At 41.0% G+C, this 20,521-nt stretch overlaps 1 pseudogene; it reads right to left on the bottom strand.

The window, feature by feature from the left end:
* Positions 1 to 562: 562 nt before the first annotated feature.
* On the bottom strand, positions 563 to 1,407 carry LOC103746673 (annotated as a pseudogene).
* Between the last annotated feature and the right edge of the window lie 19,114 nt (positions 1,408 to 20,521).

Here is a 20,521-nt window from a genome sequence, read left to right as displayed (position 1 = left end):
GATATAAAGGCAAAGTCAGTCACAGAACTAAAAGAAAACAGAGGCATCACCACTGTTTTATGAACACTCGGAAATTGAAAATAGTCATACACTTCAGTGTCTGTGCCTGTTGAGCCATTGGGGACTGCAAGAGCTTGGAGACATCCTGTCCAGGCTGTGCATGGGGGCGGCAGAGCCCTCACTCCTGCCTGTCCTTGGATGTAGGGTGCAGGGAAGTCCTGGCTTTCAACTTGGGGCAGAGCCTCATCCGACTTCTTAGTTCATGCATGACTTTGAACCTGTGCCGTCTTTGACTATGCGGGAAGCACAAACGTTCAGCTTGTATGCAAAAAGGTACAAAAACAACTTGAATATAAAAATTTTGGTAATATAAAGCCATCTGTTCAAGTCCACCTTGGAAACCTGTAACATTTAAATACCAGTGAAAAGGCATCTTTAATATACTTTAATAAAACATTTAAAATAATTTGCTAAGATTAAGTGTGTGTAAAAAAAATCATTTTCTTTGAGGGTGCTTTGTCCTTTGAAGGAGAGGAGGTGATGGGGAGGGCAACGGCGGTGGTCAATGCTTCAGCTAAGGGTAGGCCTCAATGGAGGCCTTGCTGCGGTCCCCATAGTCGTACAGGGAGCTCCTCCCCTGCCGCGATGTCTTGGGACGCGATGAGGATGAGGCGAAGCACGCCATCGATGTTGTGCAGTTTGGTCTGGCAGTTCCCACGCTTGCTGTGATTGATCGGTCTCCCCAGGCAATTTGTCTCTCGAGTGGCATCCATGAAATAGGTTTTGCTCAGATACTGAAAATAGTACATGTAGCAGCCGTGGAGGGGTCCTGTGCGTACAGAGCCTCCCGCTTCTTGGTGGTCTCGATGAGGTCCTCGTGGTATTCCACCACAAAGTCTGCTCAGGAGAACTGCGTGGTGGCAATCACACCCCTACCTTTGCCATCAACAAGGTCAATCTTCATGCCTTCTTCCTTCCCACTTTCAATCAATTCATCTATTTTTTTCCTTTCTTCAGACTGAAGCTCAGATTTGCTCCTCCTGGAGCTCCTTGGACCAGGTAGAAATCTGTGAGTTTGAGGTTCTGTGCGGTTTTCCTCGAGCTTTTTTCCGAGGAGCCTTCTTGCCCTTAAGGGGCCTTTTCAGGGCTTGCTCGGCGACCACTGTGTTGGTAGAATCACAGGACGGGGTGGAGTTTTTGGGAAGTTCTGCTGCTTCGGATTTTTGGTTTGGAAAACGTGCCAGGAGACCTCTCCTGGTATCTTTGATCTTCTGTTCCTCAGATTTCATGGTGCTTCGGATCACATTCCCAGCATTTCTCTTCTCTTCTTGCTTCCTGTAGATTCCAGCTAATGGCTTCCCCTGGCATTTGACTTAATGATGGGCAATTGAGTTCTCTTTCTGAAGGGGGGAACGCATTCCAGAGCATTTGTTCAGGCTCATGTAGGTATAGATTTTTGAGTGCCCGGCAAATACGTTCTCCTGTAGAAGTTTTTGAAAAGAACTCCTTAGACTGATGCTAGTGACAGCAGGGAGCTGTGTCTCCAGCCCACACCCCCACTGCCTGTGACAGAACGACCTCCAACAACGTGGGTCTTTCCTTTGGTGGTCAGGAAGCAGCTCCATCAGACTCCTCCAGTGTTGCAGGCTCTGCTCACTCCAACCTGCTGTTTTGTTCTCCAGCCCTCTTCCTCTGTTTTTTTTTTTTTTATTTCATTTTATTATTTATTTATTTATTTTAACAATAGCTGGGCATTATTTATCTCTCCTCTCTCTTTTCCTGTCTAACCCTCCTTTCATGCCTTCCCTATTTAAAGTGTCCCCATTTTCCCCATTTCTCCCTCAATAATACCAGTCTCCTATGGTCCCACCTCTCTTGAGCTCCTTCTTTCCCTTTATCCCCAAAGTTCCTTGTATAACCCTCTCTCTCCATCCCATTTAAATATCCCCATTCAATTCATTTCTCCCCTAGTAACACCTGTCTCCTATTGTTCTTCTCTCTTGGCTTTTCCTTTCTCTTTATTTCTTTGGTTCCTTTCCATTTTCCTGGTTCCTGCAGTTACATCAGGATACAAACTCACATATAAGGATTTGGTACTAGGTTTCACATATGAGGGAGAACATACCTCATTTATTTCTCTGAGTCTGTGTTACTTCATGTAGTATGATAGTTTTTAGTTCCATCCATTTACCTGCAAATTTCATGGTTTCATCTTTCTTTACCACAGAGTAGAACTCCATTGTGACCCTAATTGGGGAAACCATGATGGAACGGTTAGACAATGCGAGAGATAAATAATGCCTAGCTAGTTTTAAAAACCATACTAGTTCAACAACCTACTGACAAATTATACATACCAGATCAAGAAATATATGTCTAGGCAAGGTTTATCTGAGAACAATTGGTCTTTGCCCAAGCTTTATCTACATGGCACATGGTAATTAAAAGTACCAGACTGGTGGAACTAACCTTCTTGGATGTTTAACAGGCATACTTTGAGACCTATACTAATTTGGTCAGAGGGACATAAGACAGTTTTTGCTCCTTGCCCTAGGCCGACTAATTCTAGGGGACTATAAGCATCTCTCAAAATGTCCTGTAACTGTGGTGAGTCACCTGTCCTCTTGATCAAGGAAGCAGTGGAGACACCACAAGATGGACTTGAACCAGTGTCCAGTCTGCAAAGAGAAGGACATTTCCTCCACGCTTCCAAGCGAAGCCAGCCAGGACCTTTGACTTATCTCCTCATAGGTGGAACTGGTAAAAGAAAGGAGCCAGGGGCTCCTCCCAAGCCCATGTGACCCCTGAGGAACAGATCCTCAAATGGCTTTAAGAGTAAAAATAAATTTATTTATCTGGGCCAACTGTATGGACTTAAACATCCAAAAGGAAAGTATAACCAAAGATTAAAGGGGTTAATATAATTTTTTAAGGGTTCATATGTTTAGCTAAGGGCTACATAACAAGAAACAATGCCAGATAGGAGATACCTTCTTTTGAGTTATTGGCCAGGGTAGCCCAAGAGACTCCCAGATAGTAACCCAGAACTGGGATAATGAACAGCAGCCTTTAATCTTATCTAAAGGAATATTGACAACTGATTGCTGCTAGATGAGGAACAACTGACCTTTCTAAAACAAAGACCTCTACATAGGCTGACTAGATTCACCAGATGGACAAGTACTGGGGAATGGTTGGGGGTGCTGACACCACAGCAGGCAGTAGCAGGGAACACAGAGTAAAAGGGCTCTAGTTGCGGGGAAGGCTATGGGAGGGTGCCATCTGGGAGGTGGGTACATAGATTAATAAGATTGTTTGGGATTTTTGTGTGATATACACACATAAAAAATCAACAAATTAAAAAAAATGAGTTATATTTGAGGAGGAAGCATAAAAATTTAAGTCATGTTAAGTAGTAGAGGTGATAAACATTACCATTGAAATCTACCCAATGACTTTATATCCATACACAGGCGCCAAGGATCTGAGTGCAACCAACCTTTACTAGTAGTAATCAGATACATACAGATTAGAGACTCATGCACCAACATCTAAGTGTTATTAGCAAAACAATGAGTATTTCTGTAAGAAACAATATATTTTAAAATGAAATGAAGATCTTTATTAAAGGTTAAAAATTCATTCAATTTTATGTCTTACAGGGTTTATACTGAGTTCAGTATTGTATAACTGTATTAATTCAACTGTGAACCTAAAAATTTTATAGCCACTTTTGAAAGAGATGTATCTTTGCTCTGAAAATTGTTATTGAGTATGCTAAAGCTGTAATGAAATGCTTCTTCTAACATATATATTGTGTAAATGAGCCACATTTTCATTATCCACTCATCAGTTGAGGGACACTTAGGTTGCTTCCATCTCCTAGCTATTGTGACAAAAGCAGCAGCAAACATGGATGTACAAGTGTCTCTGCAATAGGATGAGTCCTTTGTGTACATGCCAAGGAGTGGAATAACCGGGTCAAATGATAGTTTCATTTTTAGTGTTTTAATAGAGTCTTATACTGCTTTCCACAGGGGTTGCATGAGTTTGCAATCCCAGCAGCAGTGAATGAGTGTTCCCCTTTCCCCACTTCTCCATCATTTGGTATCATTTATTCTCTTGCTCTTAGCCAATCTTACTGGAGTAAGATGAAATCTTAAAGTGGTTTTAATTTCTGTTTCCCTAATTACTAACGACACTGAACACTTTTAAAGGTGTTTCTTAGTCATCCTCGTTTCTTCTTTTGAGAACTCTGTGTTCACATCCTTAGCCCATCTTTTAATTGGGTCATTTGCTTTCTTGATTCTTTGTTTTTTTGAGTTCTTTATATATTCTGGATGTTAAACTTCTTCAGATGTGTCACTGGTGAAGATTTTCTCCCATTCTGTGGGTTTTGCCTTCACTTCCTTTGTTGTTTCCTTTGATGTACAGAAGCTTTGTAGTTTAATGAGGTCCCACTTGTTGATTATTGACCTTAATTCCTGAGCAACTGGTGTTCGATTTAGAAAGTCCTTTTCTACACCTATATCTTGTAAGTTACTGTCAATGTTTTCTTCTTTTTCAGAGTTTTAGGTTTCACATTGAGGTCACTGATCCATTTGGAGTTGACTTTTGTGTAAGATGAAAGATAAGGGTCTAGTTTCATTCTTCTATGGGTGGAGATCTAGTTTTGCCAGCACTATTTGTTGAAGATGTTGTCTTTCCTCCAAAGAGTGTTATTGGCCCCTTTGTCAAATATCAGGTGGCTGAAACTGCATGTACTCATGTTTGGGTCTTCAATTATGTTCCATTGATCTACGGGTCTATTTTTGTGCCAGTACCATGCTGTTTTTCTATAGCTCTCTAATATAGATTGAAATCTGGTATAGTAATTATAGTATTTCTTTCTTAATTTCTCCTTTGACCCACTTATCATTCAGGAGTGTGTTCTTTAATCTCCATGAGATCATAGTTACTAGGGATTCTTCTGGTTTTGATTTTAAGATTTATTGCATTGTGGTCTGATAGAATGCATCAAAGAATTATAATTTTTTCTGTATTTGTTGAGGGTTGTTTTGTGCCCCAGCATGTGGTCAATTTTGGAGAAAGTTCCATGGGGTGCTGAATAAAAGGTATATTCTTTGGCACTTGGGTGGAATATTTTGTAGATGTCTGTTAGGTCCATTTGATATATGGTATTTGTGCTGGATAGCTTTAGTGTCAACTTGATACACCTGGGTTGAGGGAGCCTCAATTGCGGAATTACCTCCATAGGACTGGCCTATGGTCATGTCTGTGGAGCATCTTCTTGATTATTGAATGATATGTGAGGGCCCAGCCCGCTGTGGGTGGTTCTACCCCTGGGCAGATGGGCCTGTGTTGTATAAGAAAGCAAATTGAGCAGGGGCCAGAGAAGCAAGCCAGTAAGCAGTGTTCTTCCATGGCCTGTGCTTCATTCAGATCCTGCCTTCAGGTTCCTGGACTGAGTTCCTACTTTGGGCTCCCTGAAGAACTGTGACCTGAGAATTGTAAGACAAATAAACCCTTTCTTCCCAAAACTGGTAGTGGTCAGAGTGTTTTGTTATAGCAATGGAGAAACAAACTAGAACAGTATTGTTTAATTCAGATGTCTCTCTGTTTGTTCTTGTCTAGTTGACCTGTCTTAAGGAGACAGTGGGGGTACTGAAGTCCCCTACTACTAGTGAGTTGGGGTTAATCTGTATCCTAAAGTCCTGAGTACTATTTTTATGAAATTGGGTGCACCAGAGTTTGGTGCATACATGTTCATGATTGTAATATCTTGGTTAATTGTTCCTTTGATCAGAATGAAGTGACCCTCTTTATCTTTTCTGATTAGTTTTAGTTTGAAGTTTATATTGTCAGATACTAGAATTGCAACTCCTGCTTGTTTCATGGTGTCATTTACTTGGAATATTTTTTCCATTCTTTCTCCTTAAGGCAGTGCCTGTCCTTGAAGGTGAGATGGGTTTCTTCCAGACAACAAAAGATGGGTTTGTTTTGTTAATCCATTTAATTAGCCTGTGTCTTTTGACTGGGGAGTTCAGTTCATTGATATATGAAGTTATTATTGAAAGATGTGTATTGGTTCACATCCTTTTAATTTCTGCTTGTATTCTTGGTCTAACTTTCTGTTTTCACAGTTATACTTTCATTTAGTTTCTTTCTGTTGCCACTTGGGGATATTCATTTCTTTCTTCAGCTCTTTGCATTGCTTCAAGAATTCTCTGAAGGGCTGGTTTTGTGGCCATGAATTATTTCAACCTATTCATGTCATGGAAGATTTTTCTTTCCCCTTCAACTATAATAGACATTTTTGCTGGGTTGGCATCTATGATCATGTAGAATGGGGAATACTTTGGTCCAGGCTCTTCTGGCTTTCATAGTTTGCATTTAAAAGTCAGCTGTAATTCTGATGGGTTTTCCTTTATATGTGAATTGTTTTTCTTTTGCAGCTTTCAGTATTCTCTCTTTGTTCTGTATGTTTCGTGTTTTTAGTATGATAAGCCATGGGGAGTTTCTTTTCTGGTCCTGTCTATTTGGTGTTCTATATGCTTCTTATATGTGTATGGACATGCCTTTCTTTAATTTTGGGGAAATTTTCTTCTACAATCCTGTTGAAGATCTGGTCCATGCCATTATCCTGAGATTCTTCTCCTTCCTCTATGCATGTGGTGTACACATTTGGTCTTTTCATGGTGCCCCACATTTCCTGAATATTCCATTCCCATGTTTTAAATTTTCTTTACTTGAGCATTCCAATTCTTCAGCTTTATCATCCGGTCTTGATATTCTGTTTTCCATTTCATTCATTCTATTGGTGAGACATTCTCCTGTTGTTTCAAATTGGCTTTTTGAGTTTTTTTTTTTTTTTTTTTACTTTCTTCTTCATTTCAGCCTGTTTTCTTCAATATTTCTATCTCTGTGAATTCAGTCAGAAGTTTATACTGATCTTCTTTTAGTTCTTTGATTTGTTTGTTTGTGTGTTCTTTAAATTCATTGAATTCTTAGATCATGTTTATAATTGTTCTTTTGAATTCTGTCTTGGGTTCTCTCTAGGGGCTTCTCATTGTAGGACTGTTGGTGCTTGGAGGGGACATATTTGAGTTTTTCATGTTGTTTTTCTTGGTGACTTTGGCATGTGTGTTTTGTTGTTTCTGATTCTGGTGTGAGACTCGTCTGATTCTGTTTGTATACTTGATGTGCCTTGGTTGTTTTCTTTTTGGGTATGAAAAGCTTGTTGGTCTCGGATTCAGGTTCTCCCTTTTGATTTTAATGTGGAAGGATCAGATGGCTCTAGTCCAGCTACTTGGGAGTTCCCACAGAGGTCCAAGTCAGGGGAGAATCAGATGCTCTCAGGCTTCCTCCTAGGGTCAGGGGGCCTCTAGCCAGCAGGCACAGCACAATTTGGGAAGCTTGTTAGGCAGAGGCTGAATTCAGGCCATCTCAGGCAGTCTGTCAAAGTCTGAGCCCCTACTAAAGTTCAGGGAAGCCTAGTCCTGCATCAGTGTGAGGGGCTGCAGATGGTCCTTATGTAGGGTGATGGGCATGGCATGATTTGGAGAGCTCATCAACTCCCAGAGCTGAGGGTAGTCCAGAGTTCTGGGGTGCTAAAAGCAAAAAGGACCTGTGCCCAAGGCTAGAAAGAGAACAGGATGTGGAGTTTGGGAGATTGGAGTTGCTCAGGATGCAAGGTACAGTGGGTGGGATCAGACTTATCAGGGAGTAGGCTGGCCTTGGAAATCCAAGGTAAGGTGGTGGTGGGGACAGCCAGGGTATATGGCTGGTCTCAGGAGTCCAAAGACAAGGTGGCATGGGGACAACCTGTGAAGGCTTTAACAGAATAGACTAGACTGAATAATTGAGCTGGTCTGAGTACAGGGGATCAGGATGCAGTGGGTGGGTCTGGACTAAGATGGTAGTCCAGAGATCTGGGGTACTAAGAGAAAAATCAGGACTGTGCCCAAGTCTAGAAGGGGAACAGGGTATGGGGTCTGGAGTTCCAGGGGAATCAAGGTACAGTGGGTGGGATTCTTTTTAAATTATTTTTATTTTATGTGTATGAGTGTATTGCCTGCATGCATGTAAGCGCACCTGCCGAGGTCAGAACAGGGTATCAGATTCCCTGGAACTGGAATTATGGATTGTTTTTAGCTGCCACGTGAGTGCTGGGAATCGAACCTGGGACCTTTGCAAAAACAGCCAGTGCTAACTGAGCCATCTCTCCAGCCTTCAACCTTATTTTTTGAGGAAGGTTTTATCTCTGAACCTGGAACTCACCAATTGGTTAGGCTGGCCCAGTGAGCTCCAGGGATCCACCTGCTTCTGCCCTTTCCTCAGTGTTGGGGCTACATATATGTTCTTTGTTGTGGCTGCTGGATATCTTGTGAGGCAAATACTTTACTGAGTCACTTCTCCAGGCCACACATTATGGTAATTTTGATGCAACCAAGTCTATGTGTTGCCTGAAGACACATTCTTCCTTACTCCAGTCATAAGGCAGTTTTCCTGTATTATTTCCTTAAGTGTTGCAAAATTTTGCTTTTAAAATTTTAGTCTTTCCTTTGTTCTGGAACTTATGAATATCTGTCTAATCTGATAAAGGGCTATAATTTATTTTATACTATTTTATACAGAAAGCCAAATGTTCCCTCACAATTTATTGAGCAATCTTTTTCTCCAGGAATTAGAAATAATAGTTTTGTTTTATTTGGATTTCCACACATACATAGTTCTGTCTCTGGTATCTTCATTCTGTGTTATTAAAAGACATGTAACAAGCTGGGCGTGGTGGCGCACACCTGTAGTCCCAGCACTTGGGAGGCAGAGGCAGGCGGATCTCTGTGAGTTCAAGGCCAGCTTGGTCTGCATAGTGAGTTCCAGGACAGCTGGGGCTACAGGGAGACCCTGTTTCAAAAAGACAAAAACAAAAACAAAAACAAAAACCATATAACAGTATAGTAATTAAGACAGTACACCTTTTCTGCATTGGTCTTTTCTGAAGCAAAAGTATATTGTCTTAATTACTATAGCTTTATATATCTTAATATCTAGACATGCCTGATGTCATTCCTTTTTTCGCTCAGAATTCCCTTGCCTAATCTTAGCCCTTTATGCTTACATGTCCATCTTAAACTTGGCTTATAAATTTAGTGTAAAATTACCCTGGGATTTGCTTAGTGATTGGCTTAGTTTTAATTCCTGTTGCTATGCTAAAATACTCGCCTAAAAACAACTGAAGGAAGGAAGGGTTTATTTTGGCTCACAACTTGAGGTTTAGCCCATTATGCCTGGGCAATCAAAGTAGCAGGAGCTTGAAGCAGCTGGTCACATCATGTCCTTGTTCAGGAAGGCTACAGAAATGGATGCTTAGCTTGCTCTCTCCTTTTTATGTAACTCAGGAAATGGTGCTGCTTACTTTTAGAGTGAGTCATCCCATGTCAGTTAACCTAATCAACACAATCCTTCATAGGCCTGCCTAGAGGCTAAATAATTTCTCACAGGTGTTCCAGGAAGCTTGTCTCCTATGTGATTCCAAATTCCCCTTGAGTTGACATCTCTAACAATCACAGTAATGCTTTGGATGTTATAGATTAATTTGGTTCTGAACTCTTTAATGTTAACATGAATTAGCTAGTTTTTCACCAGTTTAAATGCATATATAGTTCCAATTAATAATTAAGATATATTTACTGTTTTACAGTATTTTCTATGTAAAGCTATCTGTTGTCACAGTCTATGCATAGCGCAAGTTTCATTTACCAAATATTTTGTAATTGGTGAGCGGACCATCTGTAGATATTGCTAGATGCTCTGCAACTTAGAATATGGTGTTGGAACTCAGCTTCATTAGCTGTAAAATCTCCAAACTATAAAAACATTCATGATTTAGTATGAGCTTCTAGTCTCATCACAAGAATGTGCAATTTGTAGTCATTAACCACTTTGTATTTTATGTGCTCTTTTTTTTTAAGTGTTCATGGCCATTTTCCCATTGAAACAGGGTCTCACTCTCTAGCGCATACTGGTCTAGGACTCATTTTGTGTTCTTAAACTCACAGCCATTCTCCTGCCTCAGCATCCCCAGTAGTTTGTTGTCATTTCTGCTGTTGTTGAGAGTGATGGAACTGGTCATGTCTTCAGATTTTTTGATGCTTGGGATTTGTTACCATTTATAAATGTTTCCTTTTTAGGTATGTGAGATGGCTCAGTGGGTAAAGGCACTTGATTCCAAGCTTGATGACCTGAGTTCAATCCCTGGGACCCACACGGTGAAGGAGAGAACCCATTCCCAAAAGTTGTCCTCTGATCTCTACACACATGCTGTGGTATATATGTACCCCCTACAATGAATACATCATTAAAATGTAAAAATATTTCTCTGTTTAGGAAGCTGAAAGTAGAGAAAAAAATTGAAAAGACTTTCTGTTTACTTTAAAATTTTTATTTCATAGTTTTGAGAATTTTCATGAGTATCATTCTTGTATTATTTCCATGCCTCCTGGTCCTCCTCCAACTCCTCCCATGTCTCTCCCATTTACTCTCAATTTTTTGCCTGCTTCTTTCATTATTATTGCTTTCCACACACACACACACACAGACATCCTGAGTCCATTTAGTGTTCCTCATGTGTACCTGTGTTTAGGGCTGCCTACTTGAGATTAGAAAATCTCTCAAGGAGCTAGTTCCTGGAGAAAACTGATTATCTCTCCCTCAGCACCCATTGACTGCCTGTAGCTCTTCATCTTGTGGTAGGACCCCATGATATTCCCTCCCATCCACCTTGGCAGGTAAACTGACTTTGTCTTTTTGCAGATCTTGTTAGACTACCATGCTGTGGAGATTTAATTGGTGTAGCTTCCCTATCATGTCTAGAATGCCTTAACAGAAGGTGTCTTGTCCTTCCAGCTCTTACATTCTTTCTGCTTCTTCTTCCAAGATGCTTCCTGAGTCTTAGGTGTAGAGTTTGTATTGCAGATGTGTCACTTAGGACTGGACACCTCACAGTCACTTATTCTTGGCCTTTGAACATTGTGGAACTTTGTAATAGACTCTATCTGTTGCAAAAAGAAGCTTCTTTGAGTGGTGAGAGGTATACCTATCTGCAAATATAAGTATATGCGTATAGAATATAGTAAGAAATTATGTTGGTCTAGGGAAGCCGCAGAAGTAGGCTCTTCTCTAGGGCCTACAGCATCTCTAGCCATGTGTCTTTGTCTATGTTTACAGTGCCACATATGAGTTCCCTCCCATTGAGTGGGCTTTAAGTCCATTCAATTATATAGCTGTTGATTACCTACAAGATAAAAGTGGTACTATTGTACCAATAGAGATTATTTTCTAGGCCAGTTATTGTGGTTTTTAGGCGTTACAGCTGTGCAGAATCATTGACTGGTTTTCTCCCTTGGCATCTTGCATAGTATCTTCTGATACTATGAGAGCTAGTCCTCAGAGAGGAAGCTTCAGGTCAGTGCCAGCTCAATTGTTCCAAATCCGGTGTCAGAGGTATGTTTTGTCTTTAACAATAAGATCTTACCTTCAAATTCTGGGAGACAATCAAGGGCCATGGCAATAGCCTGCATTATTCTGGGAATCTCTTGGACTACCCTGACCAACAGCTGGGAGGGAGGTTTCCCTTGTCTGGTGCTGTGATTTTTGTTTCATGGTCTTCAGCTATACTGAAAGTAGAGGAATTTTGATATTGTTCTGTCCTTTGTTGATACTCTGCTCTTAATTCTGATATATGCCCCTTGTACTTGCTCATGTTTGTTCCAGTCCCACTTACAGGTGTCTCACACTTTAGTTTCTATGTAATTCATTCATTTGTGTAATTTGTTCATCAAATATGAAGGACCCTTCATTATATTGGTTTTTTTTGGCCATGGAGAATAACTGGATACATTATATCTGCAGGAATCTTAAATTGCCTCTCTAGAGAACTTTCCTCTGGAGAATTTTCCTTCATTCTTTCATGTATTCATTTTTCTGGGGGAAGGGCAAGGAGGGTGTCTTTCCTCAAGCTGCCACTTCTTTCAGTGGAAAGCATTTGCACTTTTTCACATATGCCACTGTTTACCTCCCCTGAGTTTGTTTTCATTCCCATGTGTTAAGAGGACATTTGACCGATGTATTGGATCAGTTTCCTGGGGCCACCATTACAAAGTACCATACACTGAGTGGCCTATTGCAGGTATGTACTCTAATGGTTCTGGAGGCTCAGAATCCAAGACCAAGATACTGGCAGGGCCAGGCTTGCTCTGGAGGTTTGAGAAAAGGATATGCTCCAGGCCTCTCTCTCAGCTCCTGTTAGATGCTTGGATTACAGTAGAAGACTTCCATCCTTCATATTTGTCTGTTTGTCTCCTTACATGGTACTCCTTTGCTGTTGCTATTTTGAGTCAGGGTCTCCTGTAGCCCACACTCATACATAGTTGAGACTGGCCTTGAGCTTCTGATCCCCTTGATTCCAAATTCCAAGTGCTAGAATTACAGACATTGGCCAAAATACCAGACAGGCTCTTCCTTTTATAAGAACAATAGCCCATTGGATTAGGGGCTCACCTTGATCCAGTATGACCTCTTCTTAATTATATTTGCTATGAACCTACTTCCCATAAGGTCACAGTCTAAAGTACTGGTGTTGGATTTCAAAATAAGAATGGAGGGGGAGCTCAGTTAAACCCATAACACATTTCCTAAAGCACCAGGTACAGCTGGTATTTATTATTAGTTTGTTTATATAGCATCATTTTTTTAAAACACTCCTGTGTAAAATATAAATTCCTCCAGGGAATTCTGACTTAATTGTATATAAAAACTCCAGTCCTTAGCTCACTGCCTGTATTACTTTTCTGTTGCTGTGATAGAAATACCATGACCAAGTAAATTTATAAAAGGAAGAGTTTATTTAGCTTAGGGTTCCAAAGGGACAAGAGTCAGTTCATCATAGTGGGTAGGCATGGTGGCAGAGGTGGTTGGACAGGAGCAGAAAGCAGAGCTCTCACATCTTCAAGCAGGCACGGGAAGCAAGAGAGCAACAGGAGATCCAGCAAGGCTTAAGAACTCTCTAAGCTCGCCCTTAGTGACATGCTTCCTCCAGTATGATCACACTTTCTAAGAACTCTCAAAACAGCACCACCAAGTGGGGACAAAATGTTCAAATACTTGAAGTCTATGGGGGACATTCTCATTCAAACCATCACACTGCCTGATACAGAAAAAGTTAAAAATGTTAGTCGAAGGGCTATTTTCTGGGGGAGACTTTGATAGCTCAAAGGGATTTTCCAGGTTTGTGGTTTTCTTCCTTCTTTTATTATAGCGACATCTTAAAGCTCATTATAGTAGCTATTTGATTGTCCCAAAATAAGCATAATTGTATTATGTTGACAGGTGGTTAGTACTGGTCTAACTTAATCTGATGGGTCAGTGAAAGAAATAAAACTAGGCAGTTCTTTGTTTATCAGGTCATTTTGAGATTTGATGAAATGCTTGCTGTGCAGGCACGAGGAGGATCTGAGTTCAGATCCCTAACACACATATAAAAGCTAGGTGCCCAGAACATCTGTAACTCCAGTGCTGGGGGAGCTCCTTGGCCAGCTACTCTAGTTGACATTGTAAGCTCCAGGTCAAGTGAGAGATTCTATCGTATCTCAAAAAAATAAGGTGGAGAGTGACAGAGGAAAGACATCTGACATGCACCTCTGCCTGCACATGCACAAGTGAGTGTTCTGCATACACATGCACACACATAAGCACACAAACATACATGAACACATATAAGTACACAAAGCACATACCCACAAACACACCAATACATACACATATACATACAAACACACATATTCATACACACAAACACAAGCACAAAAAATAACATATACAAACATACGTAGAAACACATCAGCACACACACAAACACAAGCATACATACAAACATATACAAAGACACACATAGATATACATACAAACACATAATTATAAACACATACAGAAACAAACACATGCACACAAATATACACTCACAAATACACACATGGACACATATACAAAGGCAAACACACGTAAAGACACATAGAAACATATACAAAGATGCACACATAGACATACGTACAAATAAACATACAATCAGAAATATATGCATACAAACACAAATGTAAGCACACACACACAACTCATGAATACACACAGACACACACGAACACATATACTACACACACCACACACAAAACCATACAAATATATGCAAACATACTCACAAGCTCACACACACACACACACACACACACAAATACAAACACAATTTTCCAAGGTATTTTCATTAAATCTAGAGTTTGAAGAGAACATATTTAACCTCAACAGCTTCCAGATTCAACTACCTGCTTTAATTTGAATTTAGAAGTGATTGAACACAGGAGGTCATTAGATACATGACTATACATTCTAATTTTGTAAATTCAGGTTGAATTCTGGTGCTTAGAAATAAGCTCTCTGTAACCTTTGGATGTGAGATGGCAGCATGCACTTACCTTTCCTGTCTGGTCCCTCATCACTTGACTGCTTCCTTCCTGTGTTAGGGATCTCCCCTGCCCGCACTTTGATTCTTGTTAGGAGGTCGAGCTGCTTCCTGCTCCTGCTAGCGCCAGCCAGTCTTCACTTTCTCACACTTCTTTGAAATTTATGATTCTCAAGGAACTATCTGCAGGGGTTGGAGAGATGACTCAGCAGTTAAAAGCACCACCTGCTCTTGAAGAGGACTGGGCTTCTATTCCCAGCACCTGCATGGCAGGTAATAACCATCCATAACTCCAATTCCAGGGGATCTGATGCCTTCTTCTGACCTCCGTGGGCACCGCATGATGTGGATGCACTTACATACATGCAGGCAATACACCCATACAGATGAAATAAAAATAAATAAAATAAAAAAAGAAATTGCAGGGCAGCAAAAACACTGGTGGCATCTGGTGTTTGGTATTGCACACACATGCACAAAGACACTCTGTCAGCTGAGTGTTTTCGGTGCCACGTACTTCCTAGGGTCCACTGCATGGATATTTTACTGAATAACTTCAGAGTTGCCATGTTCTAATGTATAATATACATGGTTGGCCTTGAACCTGGCTTCTCATCATCCTGGAGAGCCTGGAACTCTTGTTATTCCTCTACATCTCCTTTTTTTTTCTCCTGTGTGAACCTTAATATCAGTTCAGTGTTAAACTGGTCAACTTATTAGGAAAGTTTAGATTTGTGGATCAAAATAAGTTACTCAGACCTGTATTTCTTATAAAAAACCTCATACTTCAGCTTGTATGCTGGCTTTGGTTTCTATTCTCCCTGACATTTTCTTTATGTGCATGCATGCATACGCACGTGTGTGTGTGTATATGTATGCAGGTACGTGCGTGTGTGTGTGCATGTGTGTGTGTGCATGTGTGTGTGTGTGTGCGTGTGTGTGTGTGTGTGTGTATGTAGGTGCATGTGGAGGTCAAAAGATAACTTTGGGTGTTGTTCTCTGGGTGCCATACCCTTCTTTTTTCTTTTTGAGACAGGGTTTTGCACTGACCAGGAACTTGCAAAATAGGCTAAGTTGATTGGCCAGTGAGCCTTAGGGATATGCTCCTCTCTATCTCCCTAGCATTGAGATTACAAGTGCATGCCATATGGGGCTGAAGAGATGGCTCAGCAGTTAAGAACACTGTTCTTGCAGAAGACCCGGATTCGAATCCCAGCACCCACATGGCAGCTAACTGCCCATAACTCCAGTTCCAGGGGATCTGACAGCCTCTCTGTCCTCTGTGGGCACTGCATGACATGGGTGCACTTACCTACATGCAAGTATAAAACTCATACACTTAAAAAAATAAATAAAATGTTTACAAGTACATGTCATAACGCCTGGTTTTTTTAATGTGAATTCTGTGGATTGAACTCAGGTTACTGTGCTTGCAAGGCAAGTACTTTAGCATCTGAGCTATCTTCCTAGCACCTTTTCTGTCATTAAAAAGGTTCTATTTATTATTTTTATTTTATGTGGCTGAGTGTATTGCCTGCATGTATGTGAGTGCACTCGTGTCATGCAATGCCACCGGAGGTCAGAAGAGGGCTTCGGATTCCCTTGGAACTGGAGCTAAGGACAGTTTGTAGCTGCCATTCCCAGGGTGTTGGGAATCGAACCTGGGTCCTCTGCAAGAGCAGTCAGTGCTCTTAACCGCTGAGCCATCTCTCCAGCCCTCTTTTCTGTCATTTTTAAGTGTCACTTATTTATTTAATAATTCAAAAAATTAGCACATACAAATTATATATGTGCTTCATATACAATGGGTTTCATTGCGATCTCAACAATTATTTCTCAAGTGCCTATGACTGCTTTAATAAATTACTCTGCATTTTATATCTTAAAACAGCACCATTTTTTCTTTTATATTTCTGGAGCTCTGAAATCCAGACTCACTTTAAGTGGTGCTAGTGCTATTGTGCTGGGAGGGCTGGCTCCTTCTCAGAGGATCTAGAGAAGAACCACTGCCTTACTTTACCTGCTGCTGAAAACTGCCTGCATCCTCTGGCTGTGACTCTCTCCTTGTGTCAGCCCAGCTTTTGTTTTTCTCATCAAGTTGCCTTCTCATTTTCTATAGCCAAGTGGCCCCCTACTTCTGACCCCTGAGGACATTTGACATCACTGTTAAGGGCCATTCCAAGAGAGTCTTCTCATCTTAAGATCTTTAACTTAATCACATCTTCAAAGTTCCTTTTGTCACTTAAGGTAACATTCATAGGTTCCAGGGATTAAGAACTAGATATCTTTGGGGACCATTATGCAGATGACCCTACTCAGATGTGTACTCTGCAATGAAAATAACAGTCTAAGAAGATAAGTATTTTCTTTGTTATTTAGAGCTAAGAGATACATATATTTAAATGAGTCACACAAATACATATGTAACATACACATAGTTTAGTGGGATAAGTACATTTGAATTAAATTACACTGTAGTTTCATTCATGTAAGTGCTCAAAGGAGAATCAGGATAACAGACTGAGCCATCAGAGAGATTGTGGAAAATTTTCCTAAAAATCACAGTTGTAGTACTTATTTTGTGTGCACTGTGTATGGTAAGATACAGGTGTTTGTTAACCCTTACCACTATCCTAAGAGGCAGTTACCTTTACTATCTTAAGATGAAAAGGCTGAAGCACAGGCACCGTAAACAATCTGTTCAGTGGTCTCTGTTTACTAGCTGGAAAAGGAAGAAATTTTGAACATAGTCCTTAAATTGAGTGGGTTTTGGTTGTTTTGCAAGCCTACCATTACTGTGCTAATTTCATGCTGAATTTCTTTGGAATGATTTTTACTTTCTCATGGTACCCAAAGTCTAAGTCCTCTCCTAGCCAGAAGTAAACATGTAGCCCAGTGGAGGACTGACTGTCCTTAAGAGATCAAACAAAGCAAAGAAAAATAATAAAAGAAGGGAGGCTGACCCACCCTTTGAAAGCGTTTTCTGTCATCCCTGGTAATGGACTCCACGGCTTCTCCTGGTTTCTGTTCCTTCAAAATCCATTAAAAATTTAAATTAATTAATTTATTTTTGTTTTATGTTTTTGAGTATTTTGCCTACATATATGTAAGTGCACTGTGTGCATGCAACCCCCAAGGAGGCCATAAGAGGGTATTGGATCTCCTAGAACCAGTTCCTCCCCAGTCCATTTTTAAGCATTTATTTTCTTAGTCTCTATAGTGTGGACTACTTGCTACCCTCCAAATAAATTCTTGCTCTGATTAAGATTCTGTTGATGTCTGTTGCTTACAACCAAAGCACCCTAGCAAGCAGGGAATAGGAAGGTGAGGTTGTGGGAGGTAAGCAATTCCACTGCAAAGGGAATTGCTATTTTATATTTCCTATGCCTCAGGCAGCTCATATTTTAGAGGACATCCCAGAAAGCCATGTTGATAAAAGAAACACAGCTCTTACCTCAAAGGGGGCATAGCTAAAATTCCTTCTGGGAGGTATAAATAACATCACTCTGCCCCTTTGGACTCTAGACAAAGGGCGACTTGTTTTCCTTAAACTAAAGTCTAGGAAACCAATGATTTAATTGGACTTTGTAGCTAAAATTCCTTCAGGGAGATGTAAACAATGTTGTCCCTCCCCCTCTTGGTCCCTAAAACAAGCAGAGGCTTATTTTCACCAAACTACAGTCTGGGAAACCAGTGAGTTCATTGGGCTTACTTATAGAGCTATGGGTGAGGGTTTACTTACAGAAGGGTGGGTGCTCTCTCTGGGAAGCCCATACTGGAAAGTCTTCATCCAAGCACGGATGGTGACTTCCCCACAGCATTAGAAAATGGCAGGAGAGCCTCCCCAAGTCTTCCTCAGCTTGTATACCCATAGCCCTTCCCATCATGCAACTGGGGCTGACTGGTTGGTTGGGGGAGTGTGGCTGACCCTTTGCTCTTCCTTTCTTGTGGAGTGTAACAATCAACAAGTTAAGCTGTGATGATCCTAGACAAGTGGGTACAATCTTTCCGTGGTCTGTCTTTTGGAGGACAGTCCTATGCACGCTAACAAGTAGGTGAGGTTGTGGGAATGAGCAATTCCAGGCAAAGGGAATTGCTCTTTTCTATTTTATGTGCCTTGGGCAGTTTATATTTTTGAGGACATTCCAGAAAGCCATGTTGATAAAAGAAACAGTTCTTACCTCAAAGGGGGTAAGAGATTATTTATTCTGAAGTAAGTTATGAGTGACCATATTCTAAGAATGCAGAGGTTATTCAAAATTCTGTGTTCCCACATGGTGACTATTTCATAAAGTTTTTATAAAAACAGAACAAAAACCATAAATAAAGACACTTTTCAAATACATTTGTGGAAATATCAGCCAGGCTACAGGAAAGCAGAGAAACCTCTATTATAGTTTTTAGACACTAGCTGACAGTGTTAACTTTTGGGTTGGTGGAAGCCAGGAGGCTGTTCACACATTCCAGAAGGACTTTCGTAACAGTCCCAAGACTGTTAGGTCGCATGCAGAGCTGGGTCATAATCAACTATTAACAGAATTAAAGATGGCACAAGATAATTTGCTTCTGGGCTGCTAACATTCCAGTCTCTCCACATCACTGAAGCTCTCTGTTAGTCAGCCTTGTAGAAGATTCAATGGATGCTCCTTTCCAGGAACTTCTGCTCATTAATGAGTAAGGCAAGGGGAAGGGTGTGAAGTTTAGAAGATTGGCAGGGGCCACATATACATGTATCTACTGTGCAATGATTGGGGCTTTACCTATGAACAGTATCTTATCTCTGTTACTTTTTAAAAGAAAGCCATCTGTAACTGAGATGGCTCAGTGGTTAAGAGCACTGACTGCTCTTGCAGAGGACCTGTGTTCAACTCCCAGCACTACATGGTGGCTACGAACCATCCTTAACTTCAGTTCCAGGGGAATTCAAAGCCCTCGTCTGAACTCCATGGCATTGCATGACACGGGTGTACTCACATACATGCAGGCAATACACTCATGCATACAATAAAAATAATAAATAGAAAATAATGAAAAAAAGAAAGGCATCTGTAACAGACATTCTAAAGCTGGACTCAGTGGGACACCAGCACAAAGCAGCTGTTCTGTATTAGTGCTTCCCACTGAGTCATTTTTTAAAATTCATGATGAGTTCTTGGCAAGGTGACATAGTCTTTTGGAGATGAATGAATGGTCTCTTTTCTTTTAGGTTGTGATATGCCTGCTCAGTATAATACCAAAAGTGTACACATGCCAGTTCAATAAAAAATCCATCTTGAGCTGGGCATGGTGGCTCATCTTTGATCCCAGCACTTGGGAAGCAGAGGCAGTCAGATCCCTGAGACTGAGATCTGCCTGGTCTACATAGCCAGTTCTAGGCCATCTGGGGTTACAGGGAGACTGTCTCAACAAACAAACAAACAAACAAACAAACACACAAACGAAAACAAGCAACGAACAAAATCTATCTTGGGCCTGAGACTCTAGCTTAGTGGTAGACTACTAGTAGAGAAGGTTGGGAGGCCCTGTATTCCAACTCCAGCACCAGATTACCCTTTTCTTCCCCTAAGCATTTGCAGCTGCCTTCAGGGTGAGAAGGGATGGGGTCATCTACTTCTGCACGTTATCTTTCTCCTCCCCTTTGCCCACTGAATATGCTGTGCTGCAGGGTTGGAAGCAGGGGAGAAAAGGGGTTGTGTCTTTCCTGGGAAATTTCTTTGATGCATTCAAAGTTCCCTTATTGCCAGTAGAACACCTCTGGCTGGGCATTGAGGACCCCTGTGGACAGCCCTAACTTTCATTAGTTCATGTTTAGCCTTTCTGTTGGGCTCATTTCCACCCAAGGGGTCATTTTTGAAAGAAACTCTTTTCAAGGAAGCTTAGGGCTGGAAGAGGAAGCAGAGGCAGCTGGCTGGGGGGAGGTGCCTACTGGAAACCTCACCCAATTTCAAAAAAGCACCGAATCTAACACAGACTCAAGCTTTCATTCTGCCTTTATACTGGCTAGACTTT

The sequence above is a fragment of the Nannospalax galili genome, unplaced genomic scaffold, assembly GCF_000622305.1.
Source record: "Nannospalax galili isolate Female #2095 unplaced genomic scaffold, S.galili_v1.0 scaffold784, whole genome shotgun sequence".
Classification (NCBI taxonomy): Eukaryota; Metazoa; Chordata; class Mammalia; order Rodentia; family Spalacidae; genus Nannospalax; species Nannospalax galili.
The sequence above is the reverse complement of the archived record's forward strand: the minus strand, read 5'-3'. Positions and strand labels throughout refer to the sequence as shown.